The sequence below is a fragment of the Saimiri boliviensis genome, chromosome 5 (assembly GCF_048565385.1).
Source record: "Saimiri boliviensis isolate mSaiBol1 chromosome 5, mSaiBol1.pri, whole genome shotgun sequence".
Classification (NCBI taxonomy): domain Eukaryota; kingdom Metazoa; phylum Chordata; class Mammalia; order Primates; family Cebidae; genus Saimiri; species Saimiri boliviensis.
In genome coordinates, this window is record NC_133453.1 from 123,831,347 (window position 1) to 123,850,962 (window position 19,616).

Here is a 19,616-nt window from a genome sequence, read left to right on the forward strand (position 1 = left end):
TGTCATAGCCACATTTGCACACCGCCCCTGACCTTGTTAGAATTGTATTTGAGGCCGCGATCAGCCTGTCCCGCTAGCTCCTTTCTCCCCTTGGGCTGCGGAACAGAGAGAGGCTGGGTGAAGTCCTCCTAGACAGGGTTGAGAGTTTGCCGACGGCCCCTGAGACGATGGGGCGTTCCGAATTGGCTGAGCGCGCGGCCGGGGGCGGGGAGTTCGCCGACCGTCTCCGGCCGGAATTTCTGCCTCCCGGAGCCCTGAGCCCAGAAGCGGGGAGAAGTTGGCGAGGTCGTCTCCGGGAGGGTTGCCAGAAATTGAGGACGGACTCCCGCCGCGGTCGACTAAAGCCCCAGAGGAGCTTCTCTGCTGCGTCGGGGCTGAGTGTGGACGCGCCGCGCGCGTCCCCGCTAGGGCTGGGAGTTTGTAGACCGTCCCTGCCGCGGCCCGCTCGGCGGCGGCCCCGGGCGCGATCCAGCCCAGGTAGCCCTGCCGCAGGCTCGGGGCGTCGCGACCCCGCGCCTCGGGCCCCACGGGCACGGCGGCCGGCGGGGGCTCCGGCCGCTGCTGCTGCCCAGCAAGGAGGTAAGAGCTGCTCGGTCGGGGTCGTAGTGTCGGAGCTCGCCATCCCCGCGGGGAGATGCGCGCAGAGGGGACCGCGGGGGGCGCGGGGAACCGAGCGCGAGCGGGGAGAGCCCGCACTGGGTCGGCGCGGCCGGGGGCTTTCGTCCGCCGCTCCTTGGCAGCCTGCGTGGGAGCCCCGGCCCCGGCCGCTCTGCGGGACGCCGGAGTGCAGCCGGGGGATGCGCCTTGAGGAGCCCACCTGCCCCGGGCAGCCCTTCCGGGGGAGGCTGAAGCCCTCAGGCCCCGTGACGAGGGGGCTTGAATGCTTTCCAGGAGACAGTCCTGAGGAAGCTCCGGTTGCGCGGGCTGGAGGGGAGCGGCCAGAAATGGCAGATGGGCGCTCGGACCGCGGAGGAGCCCGGTGGGGTCACGCTGCAGGCGTGGGCCGGGCCGGGGTCCTCGGGACCCAGGAGCACAGGGCGGGCTCGGCCGTGGGCCAGTGGGGAGGAAGGAAGGAGGAGGGAGGCTGGCCCCAAGCCCCTGGGGAGGAGGGATGCGGCGAGCCGGCGCTCGGGCCAGGGGATTCTGGAGGCCCTGGGGCGCCCCGGCCGCTAGGGGACGGCCCGCGGGTTCGCGATCCCGCCGGCGCGCTCAGCGCTGCTGCCGGGTCTGGGAGGCTGCGGGGAGCCCAGAGCCCACACCCGCGCACACACTCCCCGAGAGCATGCTCAGTGCGGCCCTGGGAACTTCCTGCCGAGTCGCGGGCCGCCCTGGCCCCCTCCGGGTCCCCCTCCGGGCCCTCGGCTCGCAAAGTTGGGGGCGGCGGGTCTAGAGAGTGGTGGGCGCTGCTCCCGCCTGTGGCTCTTCCTCGCCCCCGGCCCCTGCCTCGCCTCAGTTGAGCTCCGTGCGCTGCTCTCCCGGACCGCCCCCGCAGCCGGGATTGGGGGCGTGGGTGTTAGCCCCTGCGCCCCGCGGCGGGGTGGCCAGAGGCCTGGAGCGCGGCTCTCTGCCCGGTGGACCCGCGCCCTGTGCGCCCGCCTCGTGCCCGGACCTGGCGCGGCGAGCAGGTGGGGTGCAAGGGGGTGTGTGAGCCCAGGGACGCTCGCACACACACTTGCTGTCACACACAAAGCCGCGGTTTTGTAGCCGCCGCGCGGAAGAGCTGAAGATGGAAGGGGGTGGCGCTTGCATTGTCCAGAGGCGTAAGGAGTGCCCACGGCGTGCTCGCCTCCTCGGGGTTGCGGGAAGCGGGCGCTGTGGCTGGATTCGGTCTAGGGCCCGGCACTCCTGGGACTGACTGCCACGCCTGGCCCCGGGCGGCTGCTGCTCTCTATCCTTGGCTCTGGCGGCCCAGTTAGGGGAGGTTGGATACTTCTGGGTCTTCAGTTGGGGAGGGGTGAACTCAGGTTTGTGTGGGGTTCGAGTGAATGGCTACACCGCGCTTGTAAACACACCCAGACCAAAATACTAAAGGTAGCATCTCATTCTAAAGAGATGCGAGTGGGAAGCTAGGTCATTGAACTGACCCACCACCCCCAGTTTATTGTCAGGACCTGATCAACTTGGGTTTTACTCCAGGAGACTCCCCAATGTTAACCTCTGTGTCATGCACATCCTAAGCCTTGCGGCTGCATCAGAACCCCCTTTTCTGATCCGAGAAAATCACTGAACGGTTTTTCATGAAGGGCAAAGCATCTGAGATCTGTCGTGAGTGAAGTTTCATCCCTCCTTCACCCATCCCCACTTTTTTCTTATAAATTATTTTTCTTGCTATTGTTCAAGGCTGAGATGGGCATCCTCAGATTTATTTGGCAGTATTAGAGCAAAACTGTCCTTTCCAGAGCTTTTTAGTTTTTTCCAGGTTTTTTCCTCTTGCCGTCCTCCATCACTCTTTTAAATGCTCATTTAAATGTCCATGTGGTCAGCCTTGAGTGGAGAGACCCTGAAAAGCAAGGTGATGGGAGACGGGCAAGAGGGTGACTGTTTCACGCTTTGTAGGGACTAGGAGAAGAAAGTTGCTCTGCCTGGCATCTGCCTCTTCAGGGGTGGCTCTGCCTGGGTATAGGGTTTGGGCTTTTTCCTTCGTCTCCTCTCCTCCTTTGTTTCAGCCTGCCTTCTTCACCCTGGGACACTCGTGACTAGAGTCATTAGGAGAAAGGAATCTGTAGTCCTGATTTGGAGCTTTGCAGTGTTTGCACCTGCACAGGCGGCCACCAGTTGGTCTTAAGGTGAACTGCAATGGTAGGAGGGGTGAGGGGGCTCTGCCCAGATCTGTCGGGGGCAACCGTGTGTGCTTCCAACTGCTGCTGCAAAAAGTTGGCTTTTTGATCTCCCCAGCAGTGTGCATTTCAAGTGTTTTGTGTTTGGAAGTGTGAAAGCAGTACTCATTTATATATATTCCCACATGTGTATACATTTTTATAAAGAGGTGTGTGCATATGTTTATGTGCATATGCCGTATTCTTTGGTAGAATCTGGAAGCTGGAAGGGACCTCAGGAGATCACAGGAATTCACATAACCTCTCATCCCATTCAGTTTTCTTAGTTTAAAAATAACCAACCCACCTTCTGCCCAGCTGGCCTCCAAAAGCATTGAAATGCTAGAATCCCCTGTGACCCTAGCTGACAGGGAAGCTTTTGGAAGTATGAGTGCCCAGGAACCGTTCTAGGTGTCACTCTGACATTTGACACAACTTTTTCCTAATGTTCCGCGTGTCTCAGGATCTAAGTCACTACAGAGACATCCCCGGATTAATTTTTGCAGGGGACAGGCAGTGACTAGTGTACCCTGCAGAGATGTGTGGAAAACTGCAAAGAGCAGTTATCTGTAAGATCTGGGTTGGAAAGTTGATGTTCTCTCTCTCTCTCTCTGGGTCATACAGACAGGTGGCTGCTCTGCTCTTTCTCAAGAGGCTTTAAGAGCAGTAGGTATTCATTGTCTTCCTCCTGTGTGTCCTGGGCTCCTGGCCCTAGGAGGCACGGAGGAGGGGTGATTGGGGGTGGCATTCTGTGTTATAACAGTAATAGACCTCAGGAAAGTGTGTGCTGTTAGCTTTGTCTCTGGGAGTTTCCTATGGTGAATTTCAAAGTTTGGGGAAGGGTCTTGGTGTCAGGTGATCAGGCTGATGGGTAGTTTTGACTGCTGTAATTCAGGTGAGACTTAAGAAAAGGGAGGAAATAATTTTATACAGGGGTTATTGCTATTTGGGTGACAATTGAGAAGATTGAGTGAGAAATAAATAAGCATTTGGGACTTGTAAGTGCAGGTTTTACCAGGCTGCCTTTAAAGTTAAAAATTGCTTTGAAGCATAGAGTCACTTTTAGTAGCCAGAAGATGGCTACACTTCCAAATTTCTCTTTGAACTTAAGTAAAGATCTCTCTAACCCTTAAAGTCTCGCATCTAAGCTGTATCCCCTATACATGTTTTACATCCTGTGTCAACATCCACAGTTGTGACTGATGCTGGCTGCCGATGAGCATTTATCCAGCATCTGCTGTGTGCTGTGCACTGGGCTGGTGCTGGGTATAAAGATGTCCTGCTAAATTATCTCCTCACTTTTAATGTATCAGACCTTCTCTTACTATGTGTTAATGCAAACTAATAGCTCTTGGAAAGCCGCCAGGGTGGGTCCCAGGAGCCTTAGCACTCTCACCATGTTCTCAGCCGGAGGAGTTTGGACTTGAGCTGTGCGTTTGCCCATTTGGGCTGTTTTGTTTTATTTTCTTTCATTGCCACAATTAAGCGCACCCTTCCCTGACTTTGTCATATCTGCAGGGCTGTGTGTGTGCATGGGATGGGTTGGAGGAATCACTTTATTTGTTCAAAATCCCACAATTCTCTTGTCTGAACACACACTCTTCTGGAACAGGAACAGGGCTTTCCTCTCAGGACTCTGTCCAGTCTTAAAAATCAGGATAGACAAGGGTTATAAGCTATTGTGTCTGGATTGGTGGGAGCAGTTTATCTTGTAAACTGGCACTGTCTCTTTGTCACCTTCACTGCCAGGCTAGCATTAATGCCTGCTGGACTCTGGCTCTTTCTGGGGTGCCTCCCTGCAATGGGTAAGGAGTATTTCACTCAATGAGTTCATCCAAGTTCTTCTGTTACTAGTAAGAGTTAACTACTGGTGCTTGTAATAGTTTTACTTTTTAAAATGTCAGCACTTCAAGGTTATCCCTAGACTAATAACAGCCTCACTCATTTGCATCCCTTTGTGATTTCTGTGGCTGGCCCTTGAGGGAACATGTGCCACCTACTCCTGTTCAAACTTCATGCTTTAATGTTTTTTGTTTTTTGTTTTAAGATGGAGTCTCCCTCTGTTGCCAGGCTGGAGCGCAGTGGCACAATCTCACCTCACTGCAAGCTCTGCCTCCCAGGTTCAAGTGATTCTTCTGCCTCACCCTCCCGAGTAGCTGGGATTACAAGCACGTGTTGTCACGCCCGGCTAATTTTTGCATTTTTAGTAGAGATGCGGTTTCACCACGTTGGCTGGGATTGTCTTTATCTCTTGACCTCATGATCTGCTGGCCTCGTCCTCCCAAAGTGCTGGGATTACAGATATGAGCACCCCCCTTCACCCCAGTACTTCATGCTTTAATGTTGTTGTTCAGTGCTCAGACTGCTTATAAATCCTGTCATGCTGGTAAAATGTTTTTAAAAAAATTATTATAAGTATGCTACACAGAAAAGCCTTCCACTCTGTTAGTTTTGGGTCTTTTCCATGTCTGGGTCGCCTCATGGGAGTGTGTTATGTTGGTGATCATCATAGAGATTGTATTATATGTCTTGGTGGAGAAATATCAGGAAAAAGTGGGCAAGAAAATAGGAATGATGGCGATTAAAAAAATCTATCTTCTCCGTTGGCATTATTGCAAATGCTTCTTTTGTACTACAGGTATTTTGTTTAATCCTCACTGCAACAGTGAGGCAGATTCTGTTGTTGTTCCTAGCTTATTCATGGAGAGACTGTAACGTGGTGAGGTCAGAAAGTCTAGCCAAGGTCACAAACAGTTACTGAGTGGCAGAGCAAGGATTCGAACCCAGATGGTCTAGGTCAAGAGCAGTTGTGGGTTGGGCTGTGAGTAATCGTTAAGGCTGATGAGCATGCCCTGTGTACTAGCCAGCACCTTCTTTCCAATCCAAGGGGAGAGGGCTTCATAGACACCCAGGGGCACCGCAGGGAGGTCCCTGCTCTTTCTAGCTGAGGTTACCGAGGTGCAGAGAGGTAGAAGGACTTTGCTCAAAGCCTCACCAGAAGACAGCAGTGGCAAAGCTGGACCTCATGTCTCATCCGTTGTCCCCAGAACAGTTGGTAACAGCCGATAACGGGTGCCTGCCTGCTTTGTTTATAGAGATGATACAGGAAGAGAATATGACAGCCACTGGGCATCTGTTCCTCCCTGGAGCCCACTGTGTGCTCACATGCAGCGTTACTTGGAATGTGGTGGGGAGCAGGTTGGTGTGGCCCAGTTCCCTGTCACCGTCCCCAGCTGGGAGAATCTAAGTGACATATGTCCTTTGGAATGAGGGGTTCCCTTTCTCATGTCACCTTTTAAGTTTGACATCATAAGAATACAGTCTGGGCTGGATTTTACATTTTACTCTTATTAATTCTCTGTGTCTTAGGGCTCCTGGCTCCTCTCAGTATTGATTTCCTTTCTTTAGGAGCATGGGGTGGGTGGGGGTGACCTGGCAGAGGTATCAGGACTATTCCTTAACATTTCTAGTAAAGAGTGCCTGGGAAGACATTCCCACAGTGTCTGTGGAATCCTAGAAAGAGAGCAGAGGCTACACAAAATGTTCTTCTGAATTCGAGATCGCCACACTTTGTGGACTCTTCCCGTTGGACATAGCAGTGAGTACCCGTTTCCTTACCTGCTCCTGATTCATAATGCTTCTGCTGACTAAACAGTCCCTAGCTGGCCAAGGAGTTTAAAGTGTCAGCCTGTTCAGGGCACATCCGGAAGAGTTAAGCTCAGTGATCAGGGGAAATGTAGATGAAGAACACACTAATTCAGCCCATGTGACCACTTCGGGCTTCAGTTGTTAGGTTGAGAAGTCCGAGGGGATTGAATGAACTCCAAAGATCTGTTCAGTCCCTAATGTTGCTTAATCCTATACACGTGGGAGAAGAGGTATAACATAAAGAAATTAAATGACATTCCCTTTATTAAATTAAAAAGAAGCTTGAGAACACATTCAGGTTGTTTTTGTCCCTGCCGATGGACTTACTTTAGCAGACAGCCGAAAAGCTTAACTAAGAACCAGCCCTTCATTGTTACTTTCTTGGGGGATGTTTATCTTTGTATGTTTAGAAATAAAAAACCTTGGTCCTTACTTTCAGCTCTGAAATAATCTGCTTTCCTCTAGTGAAAATACTTTTTCCCTTGGGAAATTGAAATTCATTGAGATTCAAAGAGTAGAGAAGATGACCAGGCTCAAAGCCTTCTGTGGTTCCTTCACAGCGCCCTGGGGACGTGCCTAGGTGTTTACACACTGCCACAAGCAGGGCCAAATTCTATCTACTCGTTCAATGTGAAGCTACCACCTTTCAACATAAAGGAGTTTGGTATCATTCTCCTTGTAGTTGCTTTTTTTTTTTTTTAAACCGTCTGTTATTTTCACCTCCAGTTTGTTATTTACAAGCGTTCATGCCAGTGAGGAGTTTTCTAAATGACCGATTCTTTCTTGGATACAAAGAGAAAGCACCGTCCTTGCCTCATGCTATGTGTGATCTCTCTGTTTTCCTTTGGCACGTTTCCTTTGGTACTTGTATTCGGTATACGTCCTTCATCCCCTTTCCTGTGATTTTTTTAGAGCACCCTGGGTTGGAGGCCCTACCTGGTGGGGATATGCAGGGGAAGAGGAGTTGCCCTCTGTCGGCCCCTTCTCCAGTCGTATTCATCATGAGGTATCCCCAGTCTTGAGTAAGACTTTTGAAACATGGCTTCAAGCTCCTCTGTTCATCTCATTGCCTCCCTCTGTAAAAAAGTTCTAGTCTCTGTGACTCAGAATTGTGCATTCTCCCCCTCTTCCTTTGTTTGATTTTTAGCTATTATGCTTGTCAGATTTAAAGATGACATTGTTATGTGGGCAGTCTTCACTGTACATTACACACAGATGTAATTCTCCTGGGTCAATATGATCAACTTCTACAGGTTCATCATTCCTCCCTTGCAATTCTTCTGTCCAGTGAGCTCCATCAAGGGAAAGGTTTTTTTTTGTGTTTTTGCTTTTGTTTTCCGCTAGGCTTATTCCAAATAACCACCCCCCTCCCCCCCCCTCAAAAAAAACCATAAAAACAAAAAAATCACCACCAACAAAAAGAACATGTAGCTCCAATAAAGAAAGGAGTGTCATGGAGCTCTCACGTGTGCAGGCTGGAAGCTCCAGGCCTGGCATGCCACAGTGATGAGAGGAGATGTCCAGGCAGTGTGGCAGCCAGAGTGAACTCCGACTGTGGCAGGTGAGGTTTCTGCAGTTAGCTGGCTGTCTTCATGTGGGCTGGTTCTGTGCTTTGTGATTCTGACTTCTTATCTGTCAAGCGATGCATCACTTAGCTTCTCCTACACTTGGGGTATTCTACTAATGTGCCTGAGTGGCTGCGTTCTGCACACTCAGTTACTTTAGCTTCTTTAGTCTGTTCTTAAAAAGATTCCCAGGTATGTTCCTGATTTTGAAGTTTTGTTTGGTCATTATACTCTTTTAGAGTTCATCTTTTAAAATTAATCTTTCGGTTGACATTTTTTTTTGCCTCTTAGCACACTTTATGGTCTCCTGCAGGTCAACAAATTGGGACTCTGAATGTGAGTTTGTGTGTCTACACATTACTAGGGCTTGTTACCTTATTGTCAATGTTTTCTTAAGAAAAAGTGGAGGCTGGGTGTAGTAGCTCATGCCTGAAATCTCAGCACTCTTGGAGGCTGAGATGGGAGGACTGAGCCCAGGAGTTTGAGACTGGCCTGAGCAACAAAGTGAGATTCCTGCCTCTACAAAAAAAAAAAAAGAGAGAGAGAGAGAGAGAAAGGAAGAAAGGAAGGAAGGAAAAAAAAGAAAAGGAAGAAAAGGAAGGAGAAAGGAAGGAAGAAAAAAGAAAAGAAAGAGGGAGTAATGTGAGTTAGAGCAGCAGGTCCGGAGTAGCCACCAGTTAAAGGAAGTCTGCAGAAAGTTTTTGTGAAAGGATTTTGTTCCTATGGCTTTTCCCCTAGTACCAGCTTGTTAAGTATAGGTAGGGAATCCTCGCTCATACTGTGTATTATGACTTTATTGTTCTTCCTGTGGAGTGTTTTTCATGATAATGAGTTGGCTTACTCTATAATACTGCCTTTTCTCTGTTTCTCATAAGCAGAATCAAATACCACTTTCCAGTTTTTTTTTTTTTTGGCGGGGGGGGGGGTGGACCAGGGTCTTTCTGTGTCACCCGGGCTGGAGTGCAGTGGCGCAGTCATAGCTCACTGTAACCTCCAACTCCTGGGCTGAAGTGATTCTCTTGCCTCAGTCTCTTGAGTAGCTAGCGCCACAGGCATGTGCCACCACACCTGGCTAATTTTTTTATAAAAATTTATATTTTGGAGAGACAGGAGTCTCACTATGTTGCCCAGGCTGGTCTCAAAGTCCTGGCCTCAGGTGATCCTACTGCCTCAGTCTCTTGAAATGCTCTGATTACGGTTTTGAGCCACCATGCCCAGACAGCTTTTCGTTCTTTTTATTCCATTCCTGGTTAATACCTCTTAAAATTCGGAGTTTCTTCCTCCTAATTCAGTGGTTTCAAGGACGACTTTTCTATTTCTTCATTGTCAGTCTCTAATAGAAACACTGTGGAGTACTTGTATTGCTGCCGTAACAACCGCACACTTAGCAGCTAAAGCCATATACATTTATTCTCTTTGAATTCTATAGGTGAGAGGTCCCTTCTGGGTCTCACTGGCTGAGATCAAGATGTCTGTTCCTTTCTGGAGGCTTGAGGGGAGAGTCGGTCTCCTTGTCTTTTCTAGAGGCTGCCTGTGTTCCTAGGCTCCTGTCACCTTTTCCAGTTTCTGTCCAGCCGAATCCTTGTCTCACCGCCATCACACTGATACTCTCACCAAGCTGGGGAAGATTCTCTGCTTTTCAGGATTGATGTGCTTAGATTAGACCAAGCAGGGTAATGTAGCATGATCTCTCTATCCCAAGGTCCTTGATATAATGACATCTCCCTGTAAGGCAGCAGAAGCACTGGTTCCAGGAATTAGTATATATATGATGAACATTTCTGGGGACCCTTTTTCTGCCCACCACAGTACTCCAAACTCTTAGTAAGGAACTGGTTCTTTGCTCTTTATGTAAAGGAACGATTCTTTATAAAGAAGGTTTACTATTACAGGACCTGTTCTTCTCCCTTTTGAACATATTCAAATCAACTATTTGCAAAACACATTGGTATCTAAATAAGGTTTGAAGTCTGCTGAGACCAGATGTTAAGTCGAGTACTTTTACATGTTCTGGTTTATGTAACTGTCAGCCGTCCTATTACAATGGGGAAACTGAGGTACAAAGGGAGCTTGCGCAGGGTCACAGAGCCAGGGACCACAAGTCTGCATTCCCGAAATCACCATTCTTTTCACTCTGCTTTTCTGCCTTACAAGCGATAAGGCAAAAATACAATGAGAAATGGTAATAGAAAACCTTAAAATAATGTAAACCCTCTCTCTGTGTCTGCCAGGGTGAAGATAAACCATAAATATTTGCCTGTGGTAGATTGATTTTTTTTTTAAACTAATGGCCTCCATTAATGGCCTCCCTATACTCCCTGTATCCACACTGTTTGCCCTGTAACTTTGCAGCTTCTCTTCCTCCTTCCCTCTTCCCCCACCCTGGTCCCCCACCCTCATTTGCCTGTGTGACTTGTTTTGACCAGTGGGATGTTAGCACATACTGTGTATAAACTGAGTTGTAAAAAGTGGCTGTTTCCGATTGCCTTTTACACGACTGGGCTTGCTCTTTCAGACCCCACCACCTCCATGAGATCGTGCCCAGGCTAGCCCAATGGAGGAGGGGGCAGGTTTGTGCTTGTGGATTCCATCCTAGACCAGCCAGCACCGTCTGACCTGTCAGCTGCCTGCTATCTCCTTAGCAGGTCTAGATCAGCCAGGGTCACCAGAATCACCCACCAGCTGACCTGTAGAGATGTGTACATCATCCATGGTGATTGTAAGCCACTGAGTTTGGGGAGAGTTTGCTGTACAGCAGTTATTAACTGATGCACAGCTCATGTCAGATGTTTGAATAGGAAGTAATTTTAGTGTCCTTTAAAAAACCTTTTCATTAGTTACTACTTATAACCAATATTCTTTTAAGATTGTACTTAGTTTCAAGAACTTGCCCATTATATCTGCCCCTTTTTCCCTCTTTAGAAAACCATTAAAATCCTTCACAGAAACAGACATATTTTCCTTCTGAAATTGTTTATCTCCTAATATGGTGGCTTTTGACCCCAACCTAGAGTAAGAAATACATGCTGACTCAGAACTCACACATATAAGTAGATAACACCAAGAAAAGTTTCATATAAAGTACTTAACCTTTATAGTGCCTCTGGTGTTTTCTATTTTGTTCTGTTTCATTGACTTAAAAAATTCTGGTCAGGGTTCAGGGAATAGGCTGCCTATTTTGTAAATAAAGTTTTATTGATACATAGCCAATCCCACATTTGTTCTTCTGTTGTTTATGGCTACTTTCCTACTACAATGGCAGAGGTGAATGGTTGTGACTGATAGAGATGATCTGGCCTGTAAAGCCTCAAGTATTAACTCTGGCCCATGAAGAAAAAGTTTTCTGACCTTTGCCCTGAGCGGATTTCATAACCCATCAGTTGTGACCTGTTCACGTGACCCTTTGCTCTCCTGATACCCTTCTAGAAATGACAGTGAACATGTCTGGCAGATGTGAAAACTCTCTGTTCTCTGTTTACTTGGGGTCAACAATTAAGCCCTTGCCATCTAACATGACACCCAACTGGCTTATACAGGAAACTTTGCAAGCATTTCTAAATGGTTTCATTGTAAGTAACATTATGCACCCCCCTTCTTAATTTATTTTTAAATAAGGCTTTCTAGTAGAAACTAACTGGAATGAAAATGGACACAAATTCCATTCCTGTGCTAGTTATTTATTCATTAGATCCCAGCAGTGGCTTTTTTGGTGATATAATGGAGTCCATTAGTGGGAAAGGCAAAGAAACAGTGATCCTGGCTTCTTTTTCAACACCTTTCTGGCAGCTTCGCCTTATTGCCACGTTTCTGAATTAGGGTGGTGGTATTTCTGAGCAGAATAAAATTTAGAGACATTAAATCATGGACTTCTGTGGTTGAAAAGACTTAGGAATTTTTTTTAAGCTCAGAGTTAATTGGATCCGTAAAGGCCGTATTCTCCAATACCTTCATTTTTCCAAGCCTGTCAAGAAAAGACACCATTGTTATTTATGTTGTGTGCCTCATGGGATTGATGAGAAAGAGCTGAGGCAGAAAAAACTTCAGAGGGATCTGGATATGTCTTTGTAGAATCTGAAATGCCAGGTGAAGGATGGTCCCTGGCCCATTTATTTATTGTCAGTGAGAATGGAATCAAAATAAATGAGTTTGAACTACGGCATGAAGAGTTTAGGTAAAATCTGAGAACCGTCCCCCCAAAAAAGGTTGGTCCTTTGACATTGGGATAGGTTATCCTGTAACCAAGAGGTTTGTTGCACACAGCAAGTCAATATGTAGAGAAACTGGGTTGCAGCAGAGAAGAGGATTAATCAGAGGGCCACCGAATGAGGAGAGGGGAGGAAACCTCAAGTCCTTCTCTCTGAGGAATTTGAGTTAGGGTTTTTAAGGGTTTTGGAGAGGGCCAAGTTTGGAGGTTGTTGATTGGTGGAAGAGTACAGGGTGAACTTGAGGGAGATGAAACAGCTGCATTCTCATGCTGGTCTGTTCCTCTGTGGGGGTCTTCACACTGGCTGTTGGAATTTAGGGTCTGACTAACATTTTAAGCCATCCTTAAAAAAAGGCCTTATGGTACTGCTATCAGAGATCCTGTCTACAGGAACAGTGGGGTTGCAGATCAGTTCTAAACAGTCTTACGATCCCAGTACCAGAAGTCCTACCTATAGGAACGAAAGGGATGCAAATGGCCACCATCTAGTGCTATGTGACTTTTAGCAACAGGGAAGTGAGCCAAGGTGCAGCCTTACTGGTGCTTCATTGTAACTATATTTCAGTCCAGAACTCCGCATGCAATTCTTACCAACCCTGTGGGGATGGTTTCACTCCTAAGCATTTTTGATGTTAGCTGCTGCCCTTAGGTTCAGATGGTGGCCATCTTTCCAGGTGGTTGGATGCCTTTAATTAATAAAGATTATTCAGGGTGTTAGCAACAGAAACCTGCTGGAGCTGGCCTCAGCGGAAGTAGAGAACTCGTGTTAGGAACACAAAGATAGGGTCCAGGAGCCCTCTGCAGCCTGGGATCAAGGCTCTAGGAACCCCAGAAATCCTCTTTGCCCTCCTCTCTGCTTTTAACTGCCTAGCTGTTTATTTCTCCTCCCTGCCTTATTCTGCTTTTCTTGTCCCAAGGACAGAACTCTGGGTAAGGGGATTTGTTACAGGGTATAAGCCACACAAGACTGATCTTTCGTAATGCCATTTCTGGTTTTTCCTCAGTACCCAGCTTGAGATCACCGAGAGGTGGGCAGGGGTTGGCACCTGGAGGCAGGACTCTAGTCTAGTTCCAGGCCCTAAAATGTTGTTGGGGGCATTTCAGCATTTTGGGTGGGGGCAATTTTGATTGTTAGTGATTGAGGGATGCTACTAGCATTTATTAGATGGGGACCAGGGATGATAAAGACCTGTAATGGGTAGAACAGTTGTGTATCACAAAATGTTTCCTGTTACCCACTAGACAATCAGGGACAAGCAAAACCTGAATCTAGACCTAACTTACATATAAGCAAATAATTGTTGCACTTTTTAAGTAAACATCAACTTTTACAGTTCATGAAGGAAGATAATGCTTTCTTTTGTTAGGAAATTTGCCATTTTAGAAACTCACCCTACCCATACATAGCATTAGCACATCACCAGTATCAGTCCACCTTTGTAGCAGATGCATTTAAAAAATTTCACATTAGGTGCAGGCATCTAATAGCTCCATTAAGTCTTTTAGAGTGGTCTTACCCAACTAATTGCATATGGAAATACATTAGGTGTGTCATAAATTACTTTCCTTTGCTGTCTTTTCTGTCAGTCTTAGGACATTAAATATATATGTTTGAAATTGTGTTTAGGTAGGTTATCTAAACATTTGGTTCAGATAGTAAAGGGAGTATTATAAGCTCACTGTAAGCCCCAGGGACTTTGGGGCTGATAGGGTTTAGAACACAGCACTAGGGGAAATGAATTGTAAAGGAATATTTTTTCTCTAGCCCAATGATTCAGCTGAATTAATACTTTTAATGTGAAGCATTAAAAAGAAAAAAAAAAAGCAGACCTTGGCCCATGCAGAGGGTGTAGCAAGAATTGAGATGTTGGCCCCATGGTGCACCTCCCCGGCCACACCCATGGGTGGTGGACTATCCTTGATGTACAGCCTCTACCCTCCCATACATATGGTGGTTTTTGGCTCTTGCTGGGCCACGGCTCCCATGTAGGTCTCTGCATTATTCGGGAAAAGCTGCAGGAGTGGAAGGTGAAATTAGGTTGTCACCTGAGTTTCAGGGAGACCTGTGAGCTTGCATGGGAAAATATTAATATAAGTCATAGCAGTATTAGTGCTGTTTATGATTTTGTCACCAATAGAAATCTAACGTTTTCATGTCACATTAGAGATGGTTAACAGGTATGATGAAATATCAATATTCATCACCACTTTGAAATTATGGTGGTGGTTGCACCTGTTGGTACATAGTGTTGTTTATTGTGTTAAGAAATAAGCTGCAGGTATTGCTATATCACAGTTGAAAACAAAGTTTGGGGGCTGGGCATGGTGGCTCACCTCTGTAATCCCAGCATTTTGGGAGGCTCAGCAGGCGGATCACTTGAGGTCAGGAGTTCGAGACCAGCATGCCCAACATGGCAAAACATTGTTTCTACTAAAAAAATTAGCTGAGCATGGTGGCGGGTACCTATAAACCCAGCTACTAGGGTGGCTGAGGCAGAAGAGTCACTTGAACCTAGGAGGTAAAGGTTGCAGTGAGCTGAGATCACACCACTGAACTCCAGCTTGGGCAACAGAGTGAGACTCTGGCTCAAAATAAATAAATAAATACTTTGGTAACTATATTTAAATATGACTGATTTCTTCTGCAGTCCTATGTATTTTATTTTATGCTTTAAAAAAAAATACTTCTGGCCGGGTGCGGTGGCTTAATGCCTGTAACCCCAGCACTTTGGAAGGCTGAGGCAGGCAGATCACCAGGTCAAGAGATCGAGACCATCCTGGCCAACATGGTGAAACCTCATCACTAAAAATACAAGAATTAGCTGGGTGTGGTGGTGCATGCCTGTAGTCCCAGCTACTCCGGAGGCTGAGGCAGAAGAATTGCTTGAACCCAGGAGGCAGAAGTTGCACTCAGCCAAGATTGCACCACTGCAGTCCAGCCTGGCTACAGAGTGAGACTCCGTCTCAAAAGAAAAGAAAGTCCTTCTGAGAAGGAGTCCATAGTCTGCCACGAGTCCGCCAAGGGGTGGAATAGAATTGTGGTGTGTTCTAGACTCTGCACACCCACTGCTCCCCTTTTCCTCCTCTTCATCAAGAGTTGACCTCTCCTGACTTGGCCTTTCTCCAAGGCTGTCAATTGCGAGTGTAGAGTGGGTATGGGCTTATCTCCAACTGGCTCATTTTTTATTCTTAGACCCGGTCGAAGAATTGAACTCTGTCCTTGGCTCACTCTTTTATCATACGCAAGGAGGCAAGTTTGTCAGAACATTCTTCCGGCAAGGCTGTATCTGTCAGTACAAGGTATGTGATTCATTTAAAGCCGAATGTCTTAATTATCTGAATCCTAAACAGAAGTCGGATTTCAGCTTCTGTTTCAGTTATTCAAGTGGAGAAAACCTACAGACATTCTTCAGGAAAATGCCCTAAATACACATTAACCCCTGGTTTTCTTCTTGGTATGCTTCAAGTTACATCATCACCAGTAGCACCCTTAAGAAATACCCCATTGTCCAAGAAATACGTTGTGTACATGGTTGCCAGGGGTGTTTTCCTGTTGCCGTTGGCTTGAAGGTATCAGTGCCATAGGAATGCACTTCCTCTTGGCTGCCCGCTTGCCACTGAGTGAGTCCAGCCCAGAGGGTGCTGTGCTGTCACTGTAACTGGATTTCTGGAAGTGGAGTCAGCCTTTTTCTGTTTCTGGAAACTTCTTTCCATAGGAAGTGACTGCTCACAGAAGAGCTTACTGTACTGAGCCTTGCTGGGCTTCAGACTCGAAGTCATTGCTATGCTGCCATGAGTATCTCTTTCCTCTCGTACCTATATTTAGAGCATGAAAATGCTGAACATTTCCTTTCTCCTTCTTTTTCTTTTCTTTCTTTCTTTCTTTCTCTCTTTCTCTCTCTCTCTCTCTCTCTCTCTTTCTCTCTCTCTCTCTTTCTCTCTCTCTTTCTCTCTCTCTCTCTTTCTCTCTCTTTCTCTCTCTCTCTTTCTCTCTCTCTCTCTTTCTCTCTTTCTCTCTTTCTCCCTTTCTCCCTTTCTTTCCTTTCTTTCCTTTCTTCCCTTTCTTCCCTTTCTTTCTTTCTTTCTTTCTTTTCTTCCTTTCTTTCTTTCTTCCTTTCTTTCTTTCTTTCTTCCTTTCTTTCTTTCTCTCTTTCTTTTCTTCCTTTCTTTCTTTCTTTCTCTCTTTCTCTCTCTCTCTCTCTTTCTTTCTTTCTCTCTCTCTTTCTCTCTTTCTCTCTTTCTCCCTTTCTCTCTTTCTCTCTTTCTCCCTTTCTCCCTTTCTCCCTTTCTTTCCTTTCTTCCTTTCTTTCCTTTCTTTCCTTTCTTTCCTTTCTCTCTCTCTCTCTCTTTCTCTCTCTCTCTCTTTCTCCCTTTCTCCCTTTCTTTCCTTTCTTTCCTTTCTTTCCTTTCTTTCCTTCCTTCCCTCCTTCCCTCCTTCCCTCCCTCCCTCCCTCCCTCCCTCCCTCTGTTGCCCGGGCTGGAGTACCAGTGGCACGATCTCGGCTCACTGCACCCTCTGCCTCCGCAACCTCCGTCTCCTGGGTTCAAGTGATTCTCCTGCCTCAGCTTCCTGAGTAGCTGGAACTACAGGCACATGCCACCACACCCAGCTAATTTTTGTATTTTTAGTAGAGACAGGGTTTCACCATGTTAGCCAGCATGGTCTTGATCTTCTGACCTTGTGATCTGCCCACCTCGGCCTCCCAAAGTGCTGGGATTACAGGTGTGAGCCACCGCGCCCGGCCTTCTTTCTCTTTCTTTGGAAGTCAGAGTGGGAAGGGATTTCTCGTATTCAACACTAATCCCTCAGACAGCTATATTAAAAGATAATGGGAATAATTTTTCGTTCTTTGTTTCAAAAAATATTATGCTGAAGATTGGAATAGAATAGTCTCAATTTTTCTGTTCTTTTTTTTTTTATGGGTTTTGTTGTTGATCAGTTTTATCATTGAGGCAGTTCCATCACATTATATTCTTATTGTTTAAAGAGAATGTATGTGTATTTAACAAGTTTATCAGTGAAGCGATAGCATCTCATCTTTATTTTTTTCAAACAGAAATAGCAAAGTTCTGTTGCTTTCTGAGTCACTGACTGATATTACAGATTTGTGTTCAAGATTGTTGGCACAATTAGACCTAATTTTTTTTTTGGATGCAGAGTCTTGCTCTGTTGCCCAGGCGAGAGGGCAGTGGCACTGGTCACTGGTCTCAAACTCCTGGGCTCAAGTGATCTTCCCACCTCAGCCTCCCAAAGTCCTGGGATTATAGAGGTGAGTCTGACCTAGGCCTAATTTTTAAAGTGAGATGCCTAAGATTATTTCATTAAGAAGCTGTTCTCCTATCAATGGCTTTTTTTTTTTTTTTTTTTTTTTTTTTTTTTTTTTTTTTAGCTTGAGAAAGCAAGAAATTCACCACATTTATTTGCTCAGTAGTAGTGGTTCAGTCTGCAGGATCTCTGACCACTCCCCTCCCCTACTCTGAACCACATTCACTTGGACTGTTTCATAGAGGTTTGGCTTGGGGCAAATTTTGATCTTAATCCTACTTTGTGGAGAGCATAAATAAAGTCCAGAAGGTCTAAAGTATAAGAACAAAAATACCCATGTGCAGTCCATCGTCTGGTCAGATGGATGACAGAATTAATTGTGCAGCTGCTGGACACAGATAGATCCCATTACCATTTTATAGACCATGTCACAATAGAAAGTGGGAAATCCAGGTTCTGTCTTCAGCTTGACAACCACAAGGTGAGGACTTTACACATACGAATGAACACTTTCTCCCTGAGAACAGACCTTTTGAGCTTGGTGGCTGGTGTACAGGGAATACTGGGTCCTTCTGTGACTGCGTCTTGTGTACACTGTCTAATTTCATGCTTGGGATAACCATATATTAGCTTCCCTTATTTTCACTGAACAAACGTGAAACTCGTGGGAAAGTGAAGTATGTTGTCTGGGGTGGCTCACATAATAAGCAAGGTGGTCGTATAATTTATCATCCAAATCAGGATGGCTTTTGAGAGTGAAGGGGTATGCTTTTGATGAATATGCTGGGATAACAGGCATAAAAGGTCTGTCCCCCTACTGATAAGGTACAGATTGGGGGTTAAATGCAGGTCTCTGATCTTAAAGCTCTTAAAGCATGCCTACTTTCCATTACATGCTGTTAGGCCACTCTGTCTGCAAATGAATTGGTAAGGCACAGATGGAAGAACCTTCTGAAGATGAGTTTGCTCTAAGAATAGAGCCAAAGAGAAATTCTCTAAGGCTAGGCAAAAGGTTTTTTTTTTGGCCAGAGAAATGTCTAAGAGATCTTTCATGTAAAAACATGGAAAGTGTTTTTCTGGAAAGACAGTTTCTTCCTTCTTAAAAATGGTTTTCAATTGATTGTTTAAAAGAATGGGTCTGCTTTAGCATTTGTAAGAAAGACAGAGTAGGAGTCACAGAATCTCATATCCAGGGCAAACATCTTCATAGCCTGTGGCTGTTAATATCCAGAAGTGGGGATGAATTCTTTAATAGTTAAGGTGTGTAGATACAAATGTACTACTCTTGTTTTTAGCACTCTGGCTGTGGCTGCTATTTTGTGTACGGTATAACCATTACTCTGAGATGTTAAGGTAAAAATCCTAGTCTTCAAATAGACTGCACTCCCAGACTTGCTATACTGGGGTTTGTGACAAGCCTTTGTGCCTCTGTGAGATTCAGATACAGGCATGCAAACACACCCAGCGGAGGCTCAGACATGAAGACGGATGAAGCGCAAGGTTCTTACAAATGATATTGCAGCCCAGCCATGAAAAGAAATGAAAAACCTCGCACAGCACCCCAGGAATTATTTGTTCACAGTGTCGTGTTCTCTTGCAGCTTTCTAAGCCAGCTGAGGTGTGAAGGCCGAAGTTTCCTAACAGAGCGGTTCTGTAAATACTGGAGACTATAAAATAGCCCTGCTAGATTACCACTTGTCATCAGGTCAGCAGTGCCAGTGGATGACATGCCATCCACAGGCCAGGTCACACTGCTGGCAACCCAGAGCAAGCCGAGGGAGGGGTGCTGGTTATGCACTTGCTGGGCCATTCAGAAATAGCTTTTAGTTGAGAGCTTCCTTCTACACCCATGTTTAGGAAGGACCTGCCTTCTGACGGAACACCTGGAAAAGCATGAATCCTAAAGTAGGTAAAGTGAATCTTGGCAGGTGATGAAGAAAAAGTGCCTTTTCCGTCAGGAGTGACCAGCAGGACCTGGAGAGGGACTTGGGCGGTCATGGCCTGCACCTGCCACCAGTGGTGGGTTGCGTGAACCACTCCCTGAAGAGGATAGTGATCTCTGGCTGTCTTTACGAAGGGCCAGCTCTTTGCCTGGAAATAGGAGAACTACCTGCAAC

General features: G+C 46.5%; 1 protein-coding gene across 7 annotated transcripts in view; it reads left to right on the forward strand.

Annotated features, from left to right (window-relative positions):
• Positions 1 to 209: 209 nt before the first annotated feature.
• The window catches only part of MGAT5 (alpha-1,6-mannosylglycoprotein 6-beta-N-acetylglucosaminyltransferase), a 325,037-nt gene continuing 305,630 nt past the window's right edge, over positions 210 to 19,616 (forward strand). For 3 of the 7 annotated variants that reach the window (XM_039479867.2, XM_039479866.2, XM_039479865.2), the window contains exon 1: positions 210 to 579. The gene's annotated coding sequence lies outside the window, so the exon portion shown is untranslated. Of the gene's footprint in view, positions 580 to 1,598; positions 15,534 to 19,616 lie in introns of those variants that run through there. The other 4 variants (XM_010342147.3, XM_074399901.1, XM_074399903.1 and 1 more) reach the window with 2 other exon arrangements.